The sequence below is a fragment of the Bos grunniens genome, chromosome 12 (genome assembly GCF_055505025.1).
Source record: "Bos grunniens cultivar Pamir isolate PY7600 chromosome 12, Bosgru_T2T1.0, whole genome shotgun sequence".
Taxonomy (NCBI): domain Eukaryota; kingdom Metazoa; phylum Chordata; class Mammalia; order Artiodactyla; family Bovidae; genus Bos; species Bos grunniens.
This window is the reverse complement of record NC_141176.1, coordinates 47,864,064-47,887,292: the sequence shown is the minus strand read 5'-3', so window position 1 is coordinate 47,887,292 and position 23,229 is coordinate 47,864,064. Positions and strand designations below refer to the sequence as shown.

General features: G+C 39.5%; 1 protein-coding gene across 8 annotated transcripts in view; it reads right to left on the bottom strand.

The window, feature by feature from the left end:
• PIBF1 (progesterone immunomodulatory binding factor 1) overlaps window positions 1-23,229 on the bottom strand; it is a 232,890-nt gene that overhangs the window by 153,382 nt on the left and 56,279 nt on the right. The gene's annotated exons all lie outside the window — the stretch shown is intronic.

The window sequence follows — 23,229 nt, the reverse complement described above, 5'->3', positions numbered from 1 at the left end:
TGTTAGTTCTAGAAGGTCTCATAGGTCTTCATAGAACTGTTCAACTTCAGCTTCTTCAGCCTTACTGATCGGGGCATAGACCTGGATTACTGGGATATTGAACGGTTTGCCTTGGAAATGAACAGAGATCATTCTGTCATTTTAAGATTGCATCCAAGTACTGCATTTCGGACTCTTTTGTTGACAATGATGGCTACTCCATTTCTTGTAAGGGATTCTTGCCCATAGTAGTAGATATAATGGTCATCTGAGTTAAATTCACCCATTCCAGTTCATTTTAGTTCGCTAATTCCTAAAATGTCGATGTTCACTGGTCATCTCCTGTTTGACCACTTCCAATTTGCTTTGATTCAAGAATCTAACATTCCAGGTTTCTATGCAATATTGCTCTTTACAGCATTAGATCTTGCTTCCATCACCAGTCACATCCACAACTGAGTGTTGTTTTTGCTTTGGCTGTGGCTCTTCATTCTTTCTGGAGTTCTTTCTCCACTGATCTCCAGTAGCATATTGGGCAACTACCGACATGGGGAGTTAATCTTTCAGTGTCCTACCTTTTTGCCTTTTCACTGTTCATGACATATAAACAGTATACAGCCAGATAGGGGCCTTCAAAAATCAAATCCTGTTTGGTTTTTTATCATAGTAGAACTTCAGATCAAGAAAAATACCAACAGTATGTTTCTTTCAAACTCATTCAATTTTTTTTAATCCTCATCTCTAACAGAGCTATAACATTAATAAATTTGGAGTTTAGTGTAAATGATTATGTTCACTTAATCCCTACAAATCCTTGGTGTTATATTTTCTAATCTACTTTACGGTTGAGTAAATTGTTTAGAAGGCTTAAATCCCTGGGTCCAAGTAACAGAGTATTAGTGTTAAAGCCATAATTTGAGCTCAGCTGTGTTTTACTCCAGATCAGATCAGATCAGTCTCTCAGTCCTGTCCGACTCTTTGCGACCCCATGAATCACAGCACGCCAGGCCTCCCTGTCCATCACCAACTCCCAGAGTTCACTCAGACTCACATCCATCGAGTCAGTGATGCCATCCAGCCATCTCATCCTCTGGCGTCCCCTTCTCCTCTTGCCCCCAAACCCTCCCAACATCAGAGTCTTTTCCAATGAGTCAACTTTTCGCATGAGGTGGCCAAAGTACTGGAGTTTCAGCTTTAGCATCATTACTTCCAAAGAAATCCCAGGGCTGATCTCCTTCACAATGGACTGGTTGGATCTCCTTGCAGGCCAAGAGACTCTCAAGAGTCTTCTCCAACACCACAGTTCAAAAGCATCAATTCTTCGGCGCTCAGCCTTCTTCACAGTCCAACACTCAACATCCATACATGACCACAGGAAAAACCATAGCCTTGACTAGACAAACCTTTGTTGGCAAAGTAATGTCTCTGCTTTTGAATATGCTATCTAGGCTGGTTATAACTTTCCTTCCCAGGAGTAAGCGTCTTTTAATTTCATGGCTTCAGTCACCATTTGCAGTGATTTTGGAGCCCAGAAAAATAAAGTCTGACAGTTTCCCCATCTATTTCCCATGAAGTGATGGGAGCAGATGCCATGATCTTCATTTTCTGAATGTTGAGCTTTAAGCCAACTTTTTCACTCTCCACTTTCACCTTCATCAAGAGGCTTTTTAGTTCCTCTTCATTTTCTGCCATAAGGGTGGTATCATCTGCATATCTGAGGTTATTGATATTTCTCCCGGTAATCTTGATTCCAGCTTGTGTTTCTTCCAGTCCAGCGTTTCTCATGATGTACTCTCCATATAAGTTAAATAAACAGGGTGACAATATACAGCCTTGACGTACTCCTTTTCCTATTTGGAACCAGTCTGTTGTTCCATGTCCAGTTCTAACTGTTGCTTCCTGACCTGCATACAGGTTTCTCAAGAGGCAGATCAGGTGGTCTGGTATTCCCATCTCTTTCAGAATTTTCCAGTTTATTGTGATCCACAGAGTCAAAGGCTTTGGCATAGTCAATAAAGCAGAAATAGATGTTTTTCTGGAACTCTCTTGCTTTTTCCATGATCCATCGAATGTTGGCAATTTGATCTCTGGTTCCTCTGCCTTTGCTAAAACCAGCTTGAACATCTGGAAGTTCATGGTACACGTATTGCTGAAGCCTGGCATGGAGAATTTTGAGCATTACTTTACTAGTGTGTGAGATGAGTGCAATTGTGCAGTAGTTCAAGCCTTCTTTGGCATTGCCTTTCTTTGGGATTGGAACAAAAACTGCCTTTTCCAGTCCTGGGGCCACTGCTGAGTTTTCCAAATTTGCTGGCATATTGAGTGCAGCACTTCCACAGCATCATCTTTCAGGATTTGAAGTAGCTCAACTGGAATTCTATCACCTCCACTAGCTTTGTTCGTAGTGATGCTTTCTAAGACCCACTTGACTTCACATTCCAGGATGTCTGGCTCTAGATGAGTGATCATACCATCATGATTATATTGGTTGAGAAGATCTTTTTTGTACAGTTCCTTCTGTGTATTCTTGCCACCTCTTCTTAATATCTTCTGCTTCCGTTAGGTCCATACCATTTCTGTCCTTTATCAAGCCCATCTTTGCGTGAAATGTTCCCTTGGTATCTTGAATTTTCTTGAAGAGATCTCTAATCTTTCCCATTCTGTTGTTTTCCTCTATTTCTTTGCATTGATCGCTGAGGAAGGCTTTCTTATCTCTTCTTGCTATTCTTTGGAACTCTGCATTCAGATGCTTATATCTTTCCTTTTCTCCTTTGCTTTTCACTTCTCTTCTTTTCACAGCTATTTGTAAGGCCTCCCCAGACAGCCATTTTGCTTTTTTGCATTTCTTTTCCATGGGGATGGTCTTGATCCCTGTCTCCTGTACAATGTCACGAACCCCTGTCCATAGTTCATCAGGTACTCTATCTATCAGATCTAGTCCCTTAAATCTATTTCTCACTTCCACTGTATAATCATAAGGGATTTTATTTAGGTCATACCTGAATGGTCTAGTGGTTTTCCCTACTTTCTTCAATTTAAGTCTGAATTTGGCAATAAGGAGTTCATGATCTGAGGCTCAGTCAGCTCCTGGTCTTTTTTTTTGTTGACTGTATATAGCTTCTCCATCTTTGGCTGCAAAGAACATAATCAACCTGATTTCGGTGTTGACCATCTGGTGATGTCCATGTGTAGAGTCTTGTCTTGTGTTGTTGGTGTTTGCTATGACCAGTGCATTTTCTTGGCAAAACTCTATTAGTCTTTGCCCTGCTTCATTCCATATTCCAAGGCCAAATTTGCCTGTTACTCCAGGTGTTTCTTGACTTCCTACTTTTGCATTCCAGTCCCCTACAATGAAAAGGACATCTTTTTTGGATGTTAGTTCTAAAAGGTCTTGTAGGTCTTCATAGAACCGTTTAACTTCAGCTTCTTCAGCATTACTGGTTGGGGCATAGACTTGGATTACTGTGGTATTGAATGGTTTGCCTTGGAAACAAACAGAGATCATTCTGTTGTTTTTGAGATTGCATCCAAGTACTGCATTTTGGACTCTTTTGTTGACCATGATGGCTACTCCATTTCTTCTAAGGGATTCCTGTCCGCAGTAGTAGATACAATGGTCATTGGAGTTAAATTCACCCACTATAGTGCTATATTAATGCATAAACAAGTTCTATGGCCACAAAGAAGAGGAGTTGTTTATTTTTAACCAGAGGACCAGATGAGTGAATGAAAGACATGTAAGTTGGCCCTTGAAGGACCAATAAATCAAGTTAACTCAAAAAAAGAAAAATGAAATGAATGGGAGAAAGTGCTGGAAACTCAAGTTTCTACCAACACGGCTTCCCACAGGTGCCTGCTGGTAAGCTTTCTGTATAAACTGGTCTTATCAGGTACCATGCCTTCCATATCCTGCCATAACCTGCATACTTCAGTAAGAAATAGCACAATTCCTTATAACATAAAGATTCGAGATACTTCCTTTAATATTATGAATTGACATTTAATGTTTCAGTCCGAGAGAGCAACTGTGCAATTCTTCCACTGACAGTAACAGTAGCAGGAAACACAAGAGTGCTCATGCTGGGCTGGGAACACTGTCAGGCACTGTGCATATATTAATAATAACTCATCTAACCTTCACAACACCCTCACAAACTATAGGGTGTATCATTATCTCCATAATACAAAGGACAAGACTGAAACACACAGAAGTTAAGTATCTGCCTACAACAGTCACATGGTAAATAAACTCTGGAGCCCAAATTCGAACCCAAATCGTATGGTGCTTGGGTCCATGCTCTTCATCACATGAGGCTGCCTCTCTGAAGAGTACCCCTGTCTCACAGATCTTCTCTTTGGAAAATTTTGTCATTGTGAGATTTATATTATATGATTATCTCCTAATGCAAATAGATGTTAAGTCAAAAAGAATTCTTCGAAGAATTGTGACTATATTATACATTTGTGTTTATGGTCCATGTTCTTGCAAACTCAAGCTGGTCTGATAAAACACTAGATGGATTGATTCCTGTCACAGCTAAGATCGTAACTGCCATGTAACTAATAAACTATCCACTTGAAAATGTTAAATGTATTAGAAAATGTAAAAGAAATACAATTACAGAACAAATAGCAGGAACTCAAATGTTCTTCAAAAGAGAAATTTGAAAAATTAAGAGCATGAACAAGCTAATAGAGTTAAAATTTTCAAAGTTCAAACTGAGTATATATAATCAAATATAATAACAGAGAAAGATGTTGGAAGGTGGCCAACATTATAGCAAATGTTTTAAATTATACAAATTCAAATATTTTATCCTTAGAAATGCTTTTTAGAAAGCTAGCATTTGATTCTTAAACTGTTTTTCTTAACTGATTCCTAAATTCTAATCCTTTCATGTTGCTTCCTACTAACTCCATCTTCCATACACATATGCTTATCTCTTCCCATCATTTTATATTTGCATGTGGGAGGTCGAGTAAGAGGAAAGGTAGTAGAAAAGGGAAAAGAAATCTTATCAATTCCATGTAAAATGCAAAAAAACAAAAGTGAGTATCCTAGTATTATCACTGACATTCATTGAAGTCGCTCAGTCGTGTCCGACTCTTTGCGACCCCACGGACTGTAGCCTACCAGGCTCCTCTGTCCATGAAATTTTTCAGGCAAGAGTACTGGAGTGGGTTGCCACTTCCTTCTCCAAGTATTATCATTAGTGTCCAAGTAATATACATTTCAACTTAGGTGCTTTTTGAGTGAAAGAGGGTGCTGTTAATAATTATGCCAGGGACTTCCCCGATGGTCCTGTGGTTAAGAATCTGCCTGCCAATGCACGGGATGTGGGTTCGATCCCTGGTTGAGGAAATAAGATCCCATATGCCACAGAGCAACTAAGTCCATGTGCCACAACAACTGTGTCTGCATGCTCTGGAATCTGAGTGCCACAACAAGAGAAGCCTTGGCAGCACAGCGAAGACCCAGCAGAGCCAAAAACAATAACAACAAATATGATTATGCCAGAGAAATAGGCATAAACCAGGACTTCTATGGAAAAACAACTGGAAGATATAAATTATATCATTAAATTATAACATTCAAACAATAAACCTTAAGAGTTAAGTTCTTAACTATTTCTCCAACAAAAGAATTTAACTGTTACAACAAAATAGACATATTTCATATGCAACCTAGTATATTTGTGCAGAGATGACTTCGAACATGTAAGTTTATCCAAAAGTATGAGCTTCTGTGGCTTCTATGGCTCAGTGGTAAAGAACCCTCCTGCCAATGCAAGAGACATGGGTTTGATCCCTGGTCTTGGAAGATTTCCTGGAAAAGGAAATGGCAACCCACTTTAGGGTTCTTTTTTTTAATTATTATTTTTAATTGGAAGATAATTGCTTTACAATACTTTGTTGGTTTCTGCCACACATCAACATGAATCAGCCATAGGCATTCATATGCCCCTCCCTCTTGAATCTCTCTCCCACTCCCAACCCCATCCTACCCTTCACTTGGGGAGCACTCCAGAAGTCTTGCCTGGGAAATCCCATGGACAAAGGAGCCTGGCAGGCTACAGACCATGAGGTTGGAAAAGAGTTGGATGTGACTTAATGACTGAACAACAATAATAATCTCACAACTGAAACCTGCAAACCTCAGTACAAAACATACAATAATATTAGAGTTCTGTACAGGAAGGAATGTATTTTCTTACTTTTTTTAGCAGCAAGATACATTTGATACAATTTCATGGTATCAATAGGCCAAACCGAAATACATACTTGGAAAGTGGTAAGAAGAATGTGACGAGAAAAATCTTAGGAACTTTTAAAATTCTAATAGGAAAAAATTAGAATTTGACAATGCCAAGAGCAAATGTTAGTCTGAATAAACATTGCAAATACCTCTGAACTTGAAACTGACCAAAGATACATAGCAAAAGAACATGGTCATCAGAAGAGTTCAGCAAGCACGACTAAGCAACCCATTCTCCTCCTTCCATATCCATATAAAAATATTTTTGTTTAATAAAAATGAACATATTTTTTCCAGTTGGGACAAAAAAGAGACTGAAAGCAGCTGTTTATAAGACAAGTTTACTTATTAGAAAAGCATCTGAATTAATCTCCTCTACCTTCAGATTCTTCCTCCAGGACAAAACATACAACTGCTCGTTTGTATTTGTTTTTAAGATGGTATGAAATAAAAGAATTCTAAGTGGATTATCTGCTATTACACAATCAATGACTGATAACCTGTGCTTTAATTAACATAGATAGTTGATAAGTGAATGAACAGGACATGAAAAAAAAGAGCAAAGTAGAAATTTTATATAACATACTTTCTTGGGGGAAGCTAGGCATTCTAAGAGTGGAAACTTACTGAGATTACTGTCAAATGAACAAGCTAGACTTTTCTTCCCTTTATGTTATTTGGTTCCCAAGTAGATTTTTTTCACTTTATAGATGTGAAAACTTCAGCCAAAAGTAGATAAATGATCTTTTAAAATTATAAAAAAGGTAAGTACCAAAATGCAAAACACTTGTTCCATTAATGTGTTGAGGTTTAACAAGTAGCTGATGGAATAAAATGGAATATATTAAAATGAAACTAGGTGACTCTGGTGGACGGTTAACTGAGTGACTATAAACGTCAATTACCAAGCTAGGTCCTGATTAAATCCATCTTATTATAAATCTTGTACAGATTTTCATTTTATCTAAACCCACAGTCTGATTTCTCTAAAGTAGGAATAAATGATTCTTTCGCTAAATAAGTATTTATTGCACACTTACTATAAATCAGACATTGGCACAGGGGAGTATAACACTGAACAACATATGAAAGTCCTTACTCATATGGAGATTGCATTGTAGTAGGAAAGAAACTGGAGAAGGCCACTCCAGTACTCTTGCCTGGAAAATCCCATGGATGCAGGAGCCTGGTAGGCTACAGTCCATGGGGTTGTGAAGAGTCGGACACGACTGAGCGACTTCACTTTCACTTTTCACTTTCATGCATTGGAGAAGGAAATGGCAACCCACTCCAGTGTTCTTGCCTGGAGAATCCCAGGGATGGGGGAGCCTGTTGGGCTGCCGTCTATGGGGTAGCACAGAGTCGGACACGACTGAAGCGACTTAGTAGCAGCAGCAGCAGGAAAGAAACCAAACGTATGCCAGTAGGTCCTAAGTTCTTAGAGAAAAATTAAGCAGAGAAGGGGCTAACAAGTGTGGGTGAGCAAGTACGGGAGAAGTGGGGGCTTTCATAGTTTTAAACAGACTCATCAGGAAAAATGGAGAGAGGAAGTGACATCTGAAGGTATGGAGAAAGTGAGGAGATAGGGCTCCAGGACATCCAGAAATGGTGGTTAAGCAGTGGGAACTGTAAATTCAAAGGAGGTGGGAAACATACCTAACAGTCAGAGGAAGAGGAGGCAAGGTGATTAAGCAAGTGTCTAGAACACAGGCTGTGAAAGAAAGGTGGGGATACTAGGCATACATCATGTAGTTATCACAGGCCATATTAATCACTTATAATTTTGTTTTTAATCATTCAAATTTTGATGGAGTAAGATGGAATCCCTTTTTACCTGAGCAGAAGAGTGATCCAATTTGGCCTACTGCTTAACAGGAACACAGAAGGAAGATGGGGGACCACTTAAGGGGCTCTTGCAGTAATCAGAACAAGAGATAATGGTACCTTGAACTGAGGCTGTATCTGTAGGATGATAAAAGATCAATAAATTCTGAAGACACAATCAAAAGGATCTTAGAATGACTAAAACATGGAAAATAAGAAAGATTTTGAAAAGGACCTCAAGGTTTTTGGTCTGAGTGAGAAGACTAGAGTTGTCTTTAATTGCACTGGGTCAGACTGGGGCAGGGAGAAGGAAATGGCAACCCACTCCAGTACTCTTGCCTGGAAAATCCCATGGATGCAGGAGCCTGGTAGGCTGCAGTCCATGGGGTTGCTAAGAGTTGGACATGACTGAGCGACTTCACTTTCACTTTTCCTTTCATGCATTGGAGAAGAAAATGGCAACCCACTCCAGTATTCTTGCCTGGAGAATCCCAGGGACGGGGAGTCTGGTGGGCTGCCATCTATGGGGTTGCACAGAGTCGGACACAACTGAAGCAACTTAGCAGCAGCAGCAGCAGACTGAGGCAGAGCTAAGTTGGAGGGACAGAAGTTTGCTTCTAGACACGTTAAATTAAAGATGCTTATTAGATAACCAGGTGGAAACGCCATGAAGGCAGCTGCAAAAGATGTCAAGGAGACGGGGAAGTCACAGCGCAGGATCCTGGAAGGCAGTTAGACTATGTTTCCAGGAAGAGGGAGTGATCAACTGTATTCAACATTGCTGTGGTCAAGTAAGATGAGAACTAAGAACCCGACCACTACACTTTGGGCAACATGGTCTCTGGGGGCTTTGGTAAGAGTAGCTTTGTTAGATTGGTATGGGGGAGGGGCAAAGCTTGGTAGTGGACTTTTAAAATGGGGTAAAGAATGAGTAGTCATGTACGGATATGAGAGTTGGACAATGAAAAAGGCTGAGTGTCGAAGAAATGATGCTTTTGAACTGTGGTGCTAGGAAAGACTCTTGAGAGTCCCTTGGACAGCAAGGAGATCCAACCAGTCCATCCTGAAGGAAATCAACCCTGAATATTCACTAGAAGTAACGATGCTTAAGCTGAAGCTCCAATATTTTGGCCACCTGAGGCGAAGAGCCAACTCACTGGAAAAGACCCTGATGCTGGTAAAGACTGAAGGCAGGAGGAGAAGGGGACGACAGAGGATGAGATGGTTGGCATCACTGACATGAATTTGAACAAACTCTGGGAGACGATGAAGGACAGGGAAGCCTGGCATGCTGTAGTCCACGGGGTCGCAAAGAGTTGGACACGACTGACTAACAACAATAACAACAAAGAATGAGCATATAAACTCTTTGCAGGAATCTGGCCACAAAGCAGAGCAATGAAATGGGGGTAGTGGTTAGAAATGGGGGGGTTAGAGTGGGAAGTGGAGATACAGAGGTTTTATTAAAGATAGGAGAAACAATATGCTTATACATGGGAAAAAGGGGGAAAACTGCCAGTATAGGAGACAGAAGGGAGAACTACTGGAGCGTGCCCTTGAGCAGCAGAGAGGGGACGGGCTCTAGGGACAGGTGCAGAGCCTGGGACTCAGGAGAGGAGTCTCAGAGAGGCAGGCCTGTCAAAAAATACCATTTTATAGAAAAATAAAGGTCTCTTTTCTTAGTTTCAAAATTAAAAATGCTTTTATACAGTTCTCATAATTCACACTCAGCCTTCAAGTGTGAAGTAGGGTTTGTGTGCACATGTGCATGCTAAGTCACTTTCAGTTCAGTTCAATTCAGTTCAGTCGCTCAGTCGTGTCCGACTCTTTGCGACCCCATGAATCGCAGCACGCCAGGCCTCCCTGTCCATCACCAACTCCTGGAGTTCACTCAGACTCATGTCCATCGAGTCAGTGATGCCATCCAGCCATCTCATCCTCTGTCGTCCCGTTCTCCTCTAGCACCCAATCCCTCCCAGCATCAGAGTCTTTTCCAATGAGTCAACTCTTCGCATGAGGTGGCCAAAGTACTGCAGTTTCAGCTTTAGCATCATTCCTTCCAAAGAAATCCCAGGGCTGATCTCCTTCACAATGGACTGGTTAGATCTCCTTGCAGTCCAAGGGACTCTCAAGAGTCTTCTCCAACACCACAGTTCAAAAGCATCAGTTCTTTGGTGCTCAACCTTCTTCACAGTCCAACTCTCACATCCATACATGACCACAGGAAAAACCATAGCCTTGACTAGATGGACCTTTGTTGGCAAAGTAATGTCTCTGCTTTTGAATATCCTATCTAGGTTGGACATAACTTTCCTTCCAAGGAGTAAGCATCTTTTAAGTCGCTTTAGTCATGTCCAACTCTTTGAGACCCTGTGAACTGTAGCCCACCAGGCTCCTCTGTCCATGGGATTCTCTAGGCAAGAATACTGGAGTGAATTGCTATGCCCTCCTCCAGGGAACCTTCCTGAACCATGGATCAAACCCCCATATCTTAAGTCTCCTGCATTGGCAGGCAGATTCTTTATCACTAGCGCCTCCTGCGAAGCCTTCAAGATTTGCAAAAGCTCTGAAAAAGCTGAGATTCTTTTCCAAAAACGTTACCACTAAAATTAGTTTCAGTAAGAAATTTTTTGTCAGTTTTCATAGCCTTGGCCAGTAAGATGGGAATCTTCATTATATTATAGAGTCAGAGGTATCTAGTTTCACCAGTTAAAATGTCTACAATTACAGAAAAATCACAACCTCTAAGTGTCTCAGTTTCTACATTTGTAAAATGGAGATACTAATACCTACAACCTCATAAAATGCCCCATTTAATTCTCTCTACAATGTATGTGATACATCTATTTATGTATACTCAATAAATAGTAGCTATAGTTAGTATGTAATCTAAATATGAAAATCTAGGGGAGGGGAGAGATAGGTGTATGAGATTAAAAGACACAAACTATTATGTATAAAATAAATAACCATAAGAATGTATTATACAGCACAGGGAACTATAGCCATGATTTTGTAATTACTTTGCATCGAGTATGATCTATTAAAAAGGCTGAATTACTATGCTGTACACCAGAAGCTAATATAATACTACAAGTCAATTACACGTAATAAAAAATTTAAAAAATATGAAGGTATTCATATAGAGAATGACAATTAGGACAATGCTTCCCAAGATTTTTTATTGTAAAAAAATAAAATGATAATATTTATAAGCGTACCCTGGGGAAAACAGAAAACTGCTACAGAAGCTTCAGCAGCTTAAGATCCCTCCTTGCCTCAGGGTCTTTCCTGAGGGCTGAAGGGAATTATATCTAGGGCACAGTAGAGAAAATTCCTAGTTATAAACTATGTGATCTTATTGTTGAAAGATATTGAAAAAGACACAAACAAGTGGAGAGATGTTCTGTGCTCATGGATTGGAAGAATTAACATTGTCAAAATGTCCTTATTACCTAAAGCAGTCTAAAGTTCAAGGTAATCCCTATCAAAACCCCAAGGATATTTTTTTCACAGAAACAGAACAAAACTTTCTAAAAATCACAGAGACCCACAAAAGATCTCGAATAGGCAAAGCAATCCTGAGAAAAAGCAACACAACGGTAGGTATCACGCATTCTGCCTTCAACCTATACTACAAAGCCACGGTAATCAGAATAGAATGGTACTGGCAGAAAAACAGATACATGGATCAGTGTGACAGAACAGAGAGCCCAGAAATAAACCGACACGAGTGGAATGACAAAGGAGCAAAGAACATACGGTAGAGAAAGGATCGCCTCCTCAATAAATGGTGTTGTGAAAACTGGGCAGCCACATGCAAAAATACTATTTCACATCATATACAAAATTTACTCAAAATGGATTAAAAATCTCAATGTAAGACCCGAAACCATAAAACTCTTCAAAGAAAACATAAGCAGTATGTTCTTTGACATCAATCTTAGCAATATTTTTCTAGATATGTCTTTTCAGGCAAGGGAAACAAAGGCAAAAATAAACAAGCAGATAACATTAAATTAATAACCTGCACAGTGAAGAAAATCATAAATAACACAACGATGATCCTACTGAATGGGAGAAGATGTTTGTAAATGATACACACAATAAGGGATTAATATACAAAATATATAAAGAACTCATACAACTCAACAACAAAAAACAACCCAATTCAAAATGAGCAGAAGAGCTTAACAGACATTTTGCAAAGGAAGACATACAGGTACTCAATAGGTACATGAAAAGATGTTCAAAATCACCAATTATTAGAAAAATGCAAATCAAAACCACAATGAGCTATTACCTTACACCTGACAAGAACAACCATCATCAAAAAAATAAGAAATAACAAGTGTTGAAGAGGATGTGGAGAAAAGGGACCCCTTAATCACTGCTGGTGGGAATGTAAATTGGCGCAGCAACTATGGAAGACAATATGAATATTCCTCAAAAAATTAAGAATAGAACTCCCATATGATCCAGTTATCTCGTCTAAGAACAAGAAAACACTATTTTGAACACATACACACACAATGGAATAGTACTCAGCAATAAAAAAGAGATGAAATCTTGCCATTTGCAATAACATGGATGGACCTTGAGGTTATTATGCCAAATGAAGTATGTCAGATGGAGAAAGACAAATATTGTATGATCTAACTCATAGGCGGACTATGTAAACTAGTAAATAAATAAAATAATAAAACTAGTAAATAAATAAAAACAGAGTAAATGAACAAACCAAACCAAACAAAAACAAACACGAACATACAGAGAACAGTGCGGTGGTTACTAGAGGAGAAAGGGAAGGGCAGGGAAAATGGGTAAAAGTGACCAACTGTATGATGACAGGTGAAAACCAAAGTTTTGCTGGTGAGTGTGTTGCAGGGTATCTGTATACACTACTGTACACAAGTAGATATACACTACTGTATACATGAAACTTTATATAACGTCATGAATCAAATGCTATCCCAATAATAACAAAATAAATAATAAAATTAAAATTGTCTTAACGAACAACAGACAATATGATCTCAGAGAAGGTACTTTGGAGCTTGATCAGAGCTGTCATATCTGTAAAACATCAGGAATTAATTGTTATCTTCCTTTCTCAATGTTGTCTATAACCTTGAGTTAATGGCCATGTCTAACTAGTCACCTCTCTGAGACTAGGCAAGCAGAAGAGCTGAGTCATTCTTGTTCACTTCCTGCCAATCACCAGGTCTTGTCAATTCTACTATAAATATTCTTTCAACTTTTATTTTCTCTTTCCATTTTTCATATTCACTTAAATTTTGCAACTGTCTCCTTACCAGTTTTCCTGCCTTCATATCCTTTACAATCATAATCCACCTCACACTGCAACCATGGTTACAAAAAATGAATATATCATGTCACTCTTTTACTATAAAATCTCCTAAAATAACCTGACAACAGAACATTTAAAAATATTACCCTACTCTTCAACCAGCCTCCCTCACCATCCTATGAACTAAACAATGCAGGCAAACCTAAGTTTTTGCATAACCCAAACTCTCACTGCTTCAAAACTGGAACACCCTAAACACCTTGAAAATTCTTAACTATTATCAATTAAGCTGTGAAGGCCTGTGGTAATCACCTACAGGGCATAAAGAAAATAATTTACAATTAAAAAATAGCTAATAATAAAACTTCATTTACAATTATTTGAGAAGTTATCTGTCAGATCAGATCAGATCAGTCGCTCAGTCGTGTCCGACTCTTTGCGACCCCATGAATCGAAGCACGCCAGGCCTCCCTGTCCATCACCAACTCCCGGAGTTCACTCAGACTCATGTCCATCGAGTCAGTGATGCCATCCAGCCATCTCATCCTCTGCTGTCCCCTTCTCCTCTAGCCCCCAATCCCTCCCAGCATCAGAGTCTTTTCCAATGAGTCAACTCTTTGCATGAGGTGGCCAAAGTACTGCAGTTTCAGCTTTAGCATCATTCCTTCCAAAGAAATCCCAGGGCTGATGTCCTTCAGAATGGACTGGTTGGATCTCCTTGCAGTCCAAGGGACTCTCAAGAGTCTTCTCCAACACCACAGTTCAAAAGCATCAATTCTTCGGTGCTCAGCTTTCTTCACATTCCAACTCTCACATCCACATATGACTACTGAAAAAACCATAGCCTTGACTAGACGAACCTTTGTTGGCAAAGTAATGTCTCTGCTTTTGAATATGCCATCTAGGTTGGTCACAACTTTCCTTCCAAGGAGTAAGCGTCTTTTAATTTCATGGCTGCAGTCACCACCTGCAGTGATTTTGGAGCCCAGTTATCTGTAAAGTCACATATTTTCAAAATAGTCTAACTGCAAAGACAGTATGAATATGGTTAAGTGTTTTCATAAAAGAACTTTAAAAATATACAGGGCATCTCTGGCAGTCCAGTGGTTTAAGACTCTGTGCCCAAGACTCCATGTTCCCATTGCAGGGAGCATGGGTTCAATCCCTGCTGGGAAGATCCCCTTGTCCTGTGGCATGCTTCCCCCACTCCAACCCCACATACAGATATCTGTTAAGATATAAGTGAAAGAAGTATGCTTGTTTAAGTGCTAATGAGGGCATACACTTCTCAAATCATGAATGAAATCCCTGTACACTAGTTGCAATTCACCTATTGTAATGTGTTATGTATACTCAACTAACTTTTGTAAATAAACAGATTCAAGATTCAAAGGTGCTTAATATCACTCTGAGATTCTTTTTTTTTTTTTTTTTTTTTATTTTTTATTTATTTTTTTTTTTTAGTATGTCTAGAAGTGGAAAACCATGCTTATTTCCATTCTCAGAAAATGCACAACATGTCTAAGGATTTAAGGGTTCTTTGCAACAATTCCATGCCCTATTCCTCCCACACTGGGTCCTCAAGCTGAAAGTACAAGTTCGGGAAATGGTACCCATAGAGTTTCTCCTCTCTTATTTTCATTTTTTTTTTTTTTATGTCTATCACAGGGCTACCATTAGGATTAAATAAGACAAAGTATGTGAAATTGCCCTGCATATCACCTGCTCAATATGGGATTTCAGTGGTGATTTTTTTTTTTTTTTTATTGCCATACCTCATTTTACTGTGCTTTGCTTTAGTGAGCTTTATAGATACATGTTGTTTTTTTTTTTTCCTTGTTAATTTTCTGTTTAGTTGATCTATCCATAAGTGTGAGTGGGGTATTAAAGTCTCCCACTATTATTGTGTTATTGTTAATTTCTCCTTTCATACTTGTTAGGATTTGTCTTACATACTGCGGTGCTCCCATGTTGGGTGGATATATATTTATAATTGTTATATCTTCTACTTGGATTGATCCTTTGATCATTATGTAGTGACCTTCTTTGTCTCTTTTCACAGCCTTTGTTTTAAAGTCTAATTTATCTGATACGAGTATTGTGACTCCTGCTTTCTTTTGGTCCCAATTTGCATGGAAAATCTTTTTCCAGCCCTTCACTTTCAGTCTGTATGTGTCCCCTGTTTTGAGGTGGGTCTCTTGTAGACAACATATGTAGGGGTCTTGTTTTTGTATCCATTCAGCCAGTCTTTGTCTTTTGGTTGGGGCATTCAACCCATTTACGTTTAAGGTAATTACTAATAAGTATGATCCCGTTGCCATTTACTTTATTGTTCTGGATTCGAGTTTATACACCATTTTTGTGTTTCCTGTCTAGAGAATATCCTTTAGTATTTGTTGGAGAGCTGGTTTGGTGGTGCAAAATTCTCTCAGCTTTTGCTTGTCTGAAAAGCTTTTGATTTCTCCTTCATACTTGAATGAAATCCTTGCTGGGTACAATAATCTGGGCTGTAGGTTATTTTCTTTCATCATTTTAAGTATGTCTTGCCATTCCCTCCTGGCTTGAAGAGTTTCTATTGAAAGATCAGCTGTTATCCTTATGGGAATTCCCTTGTGTGTTATTTGTTGTTTTTCCCTTGCTGCTTTTAATATTTGTTCTTTGTGTTTGATCTTTGTTAATTTGATTAATATGTGTCTTGGGGTGTTTCTCCTTGGGTTTATCCTGTTTGGGACTCTCTGGGTTTCTTGGACTTGGGTGATTATTTCCTTCCCCATTTTAGGGAAGTTTTCAACTATTATCTCCTCAAGTATTTTCTCATGGTCTTTCTTTTTGTCTTCTTCTTCTGGAACCCCTATGATTCGAATGTTGTAGCGTTTAATATTGTCCTGGAGGTCTCTGAGATTGTCCTCATTTCTTTTAATTCGTTTTTCTTTTATCCTCTCTGATTCATTTATTTCTACCATTCTATCTTCTAATTCACTAATCCTATCTTCTGCCTCTGTTATTCTACTATTTGTTGGCTCCAGAGTGTTTTTAATTTCATTTATTGCATTATTCATTATATATTGACTCTTTTTTATTTCTTCTAGGTCCTTGTTAAACTTTTCTTGCATCTTCTCAATCCTTGTCTCCAGGCTATTTATCTGTGATTCCATTTTAATTTCAAGATTTTGGATCAATTTCACTATCATTATTTGGAATTCTTTATCAGGTAGATTCCCTATCTCTTCCTCTTTTGTTTGGTTTGGTGGGCATTTATCCTGTTCCTTTATCTGCTGGGTATTCCTCTGTCTCTTCATCTTGTTTAAATTGCTGAGTTTGGGAGTCCTTTCTGTATTCTGGCAGTTTGTGGAGTTCTCTTTATTGTGGCGTTTCCTCGCTGTGTGTGGGTATGTAGAGGTGGCTTGTCAAGGTTTCCTGGTTAGGGAAGCTTGTGTCGGTGTTCTGGTGGGTGGAGCTGTATTTCTTCTCTTTGTTCAGTCGCGCTATGGGGAGGGAGGGAGGGATGCTGCAAACAAATGACACTGGCGTGCGCTCGCAGTGCCTCAGCCACACTGGGTCTGCCCCCGCTCACGGCGCGTGTAGCCTCCCTGCCCACACTGCTCAGGCTCTAGGTTGTTCCGCCAGGAACAATCCGAGGCTGGCCCTGGGTTGCATGCACCTCCCAGGTCCAAGCCGCTCAGGTTCAGGCACTCAGGTAGTCCTCAGAGGTGCAGACTCAGTTGGGGCTGCGTTTTGTGCTCTTCCCAGGTCCGAGCAGCTCAGGTGATGAGGTGTTTGGCGAGCACCAATGCTGCGACTTATCGCCTCCCCGCCACTTGGTTATCTGGGTGTAAAACCGGCGCACCTTCTCAGGCAGATGTTAACCGTCCAGACCCCCAATAAGTTTTAGTTAGCAAAGAAGCCAGTTTTATAGATAATGTCTCTCTGGGGCTGCGATTGCCCACTTCCGGCTCTGGCTGCCTGTCACCGGAGGGGGAAGGTTTGCAGCCGGCTACCTCTGTTTAGTCCTTTGTTCCGTGCGCGGGCTGGCGGTGTCTTAGGTTAGGGCTGGCTTTTCGCATGGTAGATATCCCACAGTCTGGTTTGCTAGCCCAAATTATTTCGCTCAGATAGTGCTCAAGGTATTCAGGCCAGATTCTTACTCTCAGCGATGCAGCCCGCGCTGCGCCTCCCTGCCCAACCCCCGCTTGCTACCACTCTGAGATTCTACGCAAAACTTAAGTTTTTTATTTCTTTAATTTCTTCTTGAGTACTTTGGAAGATGATAAAATTGTGGTCAAGATGGTTTTCAGTGATATGGTGGGAAAATAAAATCACTAAAGCAATACTAATTGTTACATTTAAAAGCATAATTTTGATCTCCTTTTCCCTACTGCCTTCCCCCTTTTAAATAACTGCAGAGCAATTTGCATTTTCATATTTTTCTATGCAGAAAAAAGAGTATAATGAGCATCTCTCACAAACTCTTCTTTACTCAACTCTTTTTTACAGTATTACTATGCGTATAGCTCTTTCTGTGGTTATAATAATGAGACTATAATAATGAACCAGTTTTACGTTCTGGAAAAACTTAATCAGCTGAATTTATCTCCTCTTATTTCACCATTTCACAATATTAATCAACATAAGCCAGCCATTTAATGCAGAAATTTAGACTGAAACAAATGGCATGCAGACCCTCTATGCTTATATTGTCTCAGTTAACGAAAATGGTTAAACGCCATGGAAATCAATACTTAAGAATAATTATATATTTTGTAATACTGCCTTTTAGTGATGATAAACAATTCCAGGGCTTCCCTGGTGGCTCAGATGGTGAAGAACTTGCCCCCAATGCAGGAGACCTGGGTTTGATCTCTGGGTCGGGAAGATCCCCTGGAGAAGGGAATGGCTGCCTACTCCAGTATTCTTGCTTAGAGAATCTCATGGACAGAGGAGTCTGGTGGGCCACAGACCATGGGGTTGCAAACAGTCAAATAGGACTTGGCAACTGAGCACACAGGCATGCAAACAATTCCAAAATGTTACCAGTTTTCTTTTATATAATGCTCATTTTACTTAAATTGTAAACATAATGGATAAAAGAAAATTTTTAAGCATTTCTTACAAATAAAAGGTACCTAAATACCATTTATATACAGCTTTATAATTTATATTTTTACATATTTTATCTCATTTAGAACTTACAGATCTCACTGTGAAATATACTAGCTCATTTTATAAAACAAAAAATTAAACTTCAGTGATATTAAGTGACATATTCACTCAGCTAATAAAGTTGTACAGCCAGAATTTGTCTCATTCCAAATCTCTCTCACACTATACTCCCTGTTCAGGGAATAATGTTTTTCTTCCAAATGTACAAGAGGGTCCTACTAAATAAGAAGTTTTTTATATAATAAATCTCACCACCAGAGTGAGTTTCACTCATTATTTCACATAGCTCCCAGACATCATTTTAAAGAAGAAAAAAGTCCAGAAAAAGACAAGAAACCTAACTCCTAGACTGAGCTAAAGCATGCATACACACTATAATTCCAAGTAAAGTATTTTCAGTTCAGTTCAGTCGCTCAGTTGTGTCCAACTCTTTGCGACCCCATGAACGGCAGCACGCCAGGCCTCCTTTTGTCCGTCACCAACTCCCGGAGTCCACCCAAACCCATGTCCATTGAGTCGGTGATGCCATCCAACCATCTTATCCTCTGTCATCCCCTTCTCCTCCTGCCCTCAATCTTCCCCAGCATCAGGGTCTTTTCAAATGAGTCAGCTCTTCACATCAGGTGGCCAAAGTACTGGAGTTTTAGATGTACCCAAATACATAAGTTCTCTTTTTGCTTATCTCAGCCATTTCTTAAGTCTTTATCTCTTATTTTCTCTTCCTCTTGCCTCTCAACCCCTTAACTTCACAAACTACTGGTATGCTTGACTGCAGACGCAGATCAAGATTGGATGGAATGAATTCCATCTTTCTTTTACATCTAAGAGAAAATAAAAGGCACTCTTTATTAAAGTAGCAAAATTCCTTCATTAAATCTCAACCCTTCAGTACCTATTTTTTTCCCCATTATGGTTCACTGTTGTTGCTGTCTAGTCACTCAGTTGTGCCCGACTCTTTCGTGACTCCATGGACTGCAGCCTGCCAGGCTCCTCTGTCCATGGAGTTTTTCAGGCAAGAATACTCAAGTGGGTTGCCATTTCCTTCTCCAGGCGATCTTCCCAACTCAGGAATCAAACTCACATTTCCTGCATTGGCAGGTTGATTCTTTACCATTATGGCTTATTACAGGATACTGAATATAGTACCCTGTAATATACAGTAGGATCTTGTTTCTTTTATAGAGTAGTTTGCATCTGTTAATCCTAAATTCCTAATTTATCCCTGCCTCCCTCTGGTAACCGTAAGTTTATTTTCTATGTCTGTGAGAATGTTTCTGTACTGTAAATAAGTTCATTTGTATTATATTTTAGAATCTACATATACCTGATGTCATACAGTATTCATCTTTGTCTGTGTGCCTTACTTCACTTAATATGATAATCCTTAGGTCCATCCATGATGCTGCAATACGGGGCACTGTTTCATTCTTTTTCGGCTGAGTACTACTTCACTGTAGGACTGCTATGAACACATGGGTGCACATATCTTTTTCAATTATCGTGTTTTCTCCAAATATATGCCCAGGAGTAGGAAAGCTGAATCATATAGCAACTGTTTTTAGATTTTAAAGGAATCTCCATTCTGTTTTCCATAGTGGGTGCAACCAATTTACATTCCCACCAACAATGTAGGAGGTTCCCTTTTCTCCACACCCTCTCCATCATTTTTGTTATTTTTAGACTTTTTAATGATGGCCATTCTGACTGGTGTGAAGTGACGCTTCACTGTAGTTTTGATGTGCATTCCTCTAATAATTAGACATGTTGAGCATCTTTTCATGTATCTATTGGCCATCTTTGGATAAATGTCTATTTAGGTCTTCTGCTCATTATTTGATTGGGTTGTTTGCTTTTTTGTTATTAGGTTATATGAACTATTTGTATATTTTGGAAATGAAGCCTTTGTTGTATTGTATGCAAATATTTTCTCCCATTCTATATGCCATTTTTTCATTTTGTTTATGGTTTCCTTTGTTATGCACAAGTTTATATGTATGTTAGGTTCATTTGTTTATTTTTGCTTTTATGTCTATTGACTTGAGAGACTGATTGCTATGACTTATGTTAGAGAATATTTTGCGTATTTCTCTTCTAGGGGTTTTATGGTGTCATGATTTATATTTAAGTCTTTAAAAAGGCACTCTCTTATAATATCCCCCACTGCATAGAAAAAAACCCCAAAGCAAAACATATTTCTTTAATCTTACTTAACTTTCCCCTAAAAATGCTCATTGCCCAAGAGGCAAGGAGACTAAGTACATATATGCAATTGTAAGTACTTTTCCCATTTTAATTCATATTGTAACAGCACACTTTGAGGAAGTAAAAGTAATCACCATAAACATCTAAGTCCAGAGCAAGTGATCAATTTGCTCAGACACAAAAACACCTAAATGAGTACTCTTGTGTTTTCTGGATCTCATGTTTCATAACAAGGAACACTAAAACCCTTTCCTTAATTATTTTAAGTTTCAAAGGAAATAATTTACAATTTATTTTTACCTTGTGAAAGACAAGTGGGATGTAAGCTCTAACTACAGTTAAATCCTGCCAGAATGAGGAAACTGGGATTCAAAAGAATTCAGCCACATAAAACATAGGATTAGATTATTGTAAAGTTAATAAAATGATACAGGTGAGCCTGTATCACAGCTGGCTGGGGGCCCACGCTGAAGTCTGGCTCCATCTGGTGGCAACCGTCCACCCTAGATTCACTATCATGCAGTCATCCTGATGGCTGGCTGGGGTTTCTAGGGCTTCCCTGGCCTGCAATGCAGGAGACCTGGGTTCGATCCCTGGGTTGGGAAGATCCCCTGGAGAAGGAAATGGCAACCCACTCCAGTATTCTTGCCTGGAGAATCCCATGGATGGAGAGGCCTGGTAGGCTACAGTCCACAGGGTCCCAAAGAGTTGGATACAACTGAGTGACTTCACTTTCACTTTCAGCCCCAACCTCAGGAACTCCTTGACTAGGTGGCATCCACTTTGACGTGGCTATGGAGTCAGAACATAGGGGAAAAGGAAACCTGTTCAATTTCCCTGCTTCCAGAAATGGTTCCATCATCTGTTTCCCAACCTACTGCTACCAATCATTTTAGAGAAGAGGGGCTAGTTTACATCAACTTGTAAATGCATGTAAATTTGTAAATACAATTTGTAAATTGCATTTGTAATTTGTAAATACAAATTGCAAATACATGAGCTGTATTTTAAAAGACTTGAGAAAAAACAAAAATTACCACCACCACCAATAACAACAACAAAAACTAAAAAATCAGTACATTCTCAAAATGACTACATACTAAGGTTTATGTGGCTATGTGCACTATTTGGAAGTAATCATGCATGTTTATCACAGAAACAATCCCATAAATTTTCAAATTTTTAAGTTGACCAATAAAAGCCTTTATTACAAAATCCGTAACAGAACTGAGTTACAGGACTAAAAGTACTTATTTGTAAAAGAGAACAGTAGCATTACCTATGCCATAGGTTTAGCGCATGTCTGGATCTTTCTTCTAAGATTCAGACCTTATACATATAGTTCATTTTTCTATTTACACATGTCACAGACACTTAATGAAACTAAACTAAATTTGTCATGTTTCTCAGGTAAAGCCATGTATTTTTCTGATGCTTTAAAGACTGCATCACTGTCCCCACAGCTGCCCAATCAAGAACCTAGTGACATCCTTCTCATTCCCCAGTCCAATCTAGTCACCACATCCTCCTGTCTATCCAGTTAGCTTAGTTCTACCCCCTGAGCATTTTTCCCAGTCTGGCCCCATCCTCCCCATCTCTGCTGCTACTATTGTAGTTCTATCATTACTTCCCACCTTGGTAAGGGAAGCAATCTCTAAAAGAGGCCTCTTTGTCTATAGCTTGCTGCAAAGTCACTTCAGTCGTATCCGACTCTGTGAGATCCCATAGACGGCAGCCCACCAGGCTCCCCCATCCCTGGGTTCTCCAGGCAAGAACACTGGAGTGGGCTGCCATTTCCTTCTCCAGTGCATGAAAGTGAAAAGTGAAAGTGAAGTCGCTCAGTTGTGTCCGACGTAGCAACCCCATGAACTACAGCCTACCAGACTCCCCTGTCCATGGGATTTTCCAGGCAAGAGTACTGGAGTGGGGTGCCATTGCCTTCTCTGGTCTATAGCTTATACACCCTCAATCTTCCTCCACATCACAGAATGGATTTTTATATAAAGTCAGATCATATCATGCATAGTCTCAAAATCTTTTAACTGTTTACGATGTTAGACAATGGCTCAAATGCATAATTAGGACCCACTTCCCTCTTCTGCTTCATTTCTTACAACTCACTGCTTCTCAGTCTATGGGCTAACCATACTGAATTATTTGCAGTTTGTTCCAAAAACTTCATTTTGACTTGTCTCCAGGGTATGCATTAGTGCCCCTAGTTTCCTTCCCTTCCATAACTGACAGTCTTACTCTTAGTCACCATGCAGATGTTAGCATACGCATTTCTCCCTCCATGTAACCTTCCCCAATTCCTCCCAGCGCTCAGTTAGATACACCTTGAGTCTATGTGGTCTCATTCTGAGTATCCTGCCCTTTGCTCTATTATCATCATACTTTTGCTCACTGTTCCTTTATTTCTCCATTAGACTGCCAGCTTTGTGAAGGCAAAGGTCACCAGTGTATCTATGGCTCATGACATGTATCAGTACATGGTTAG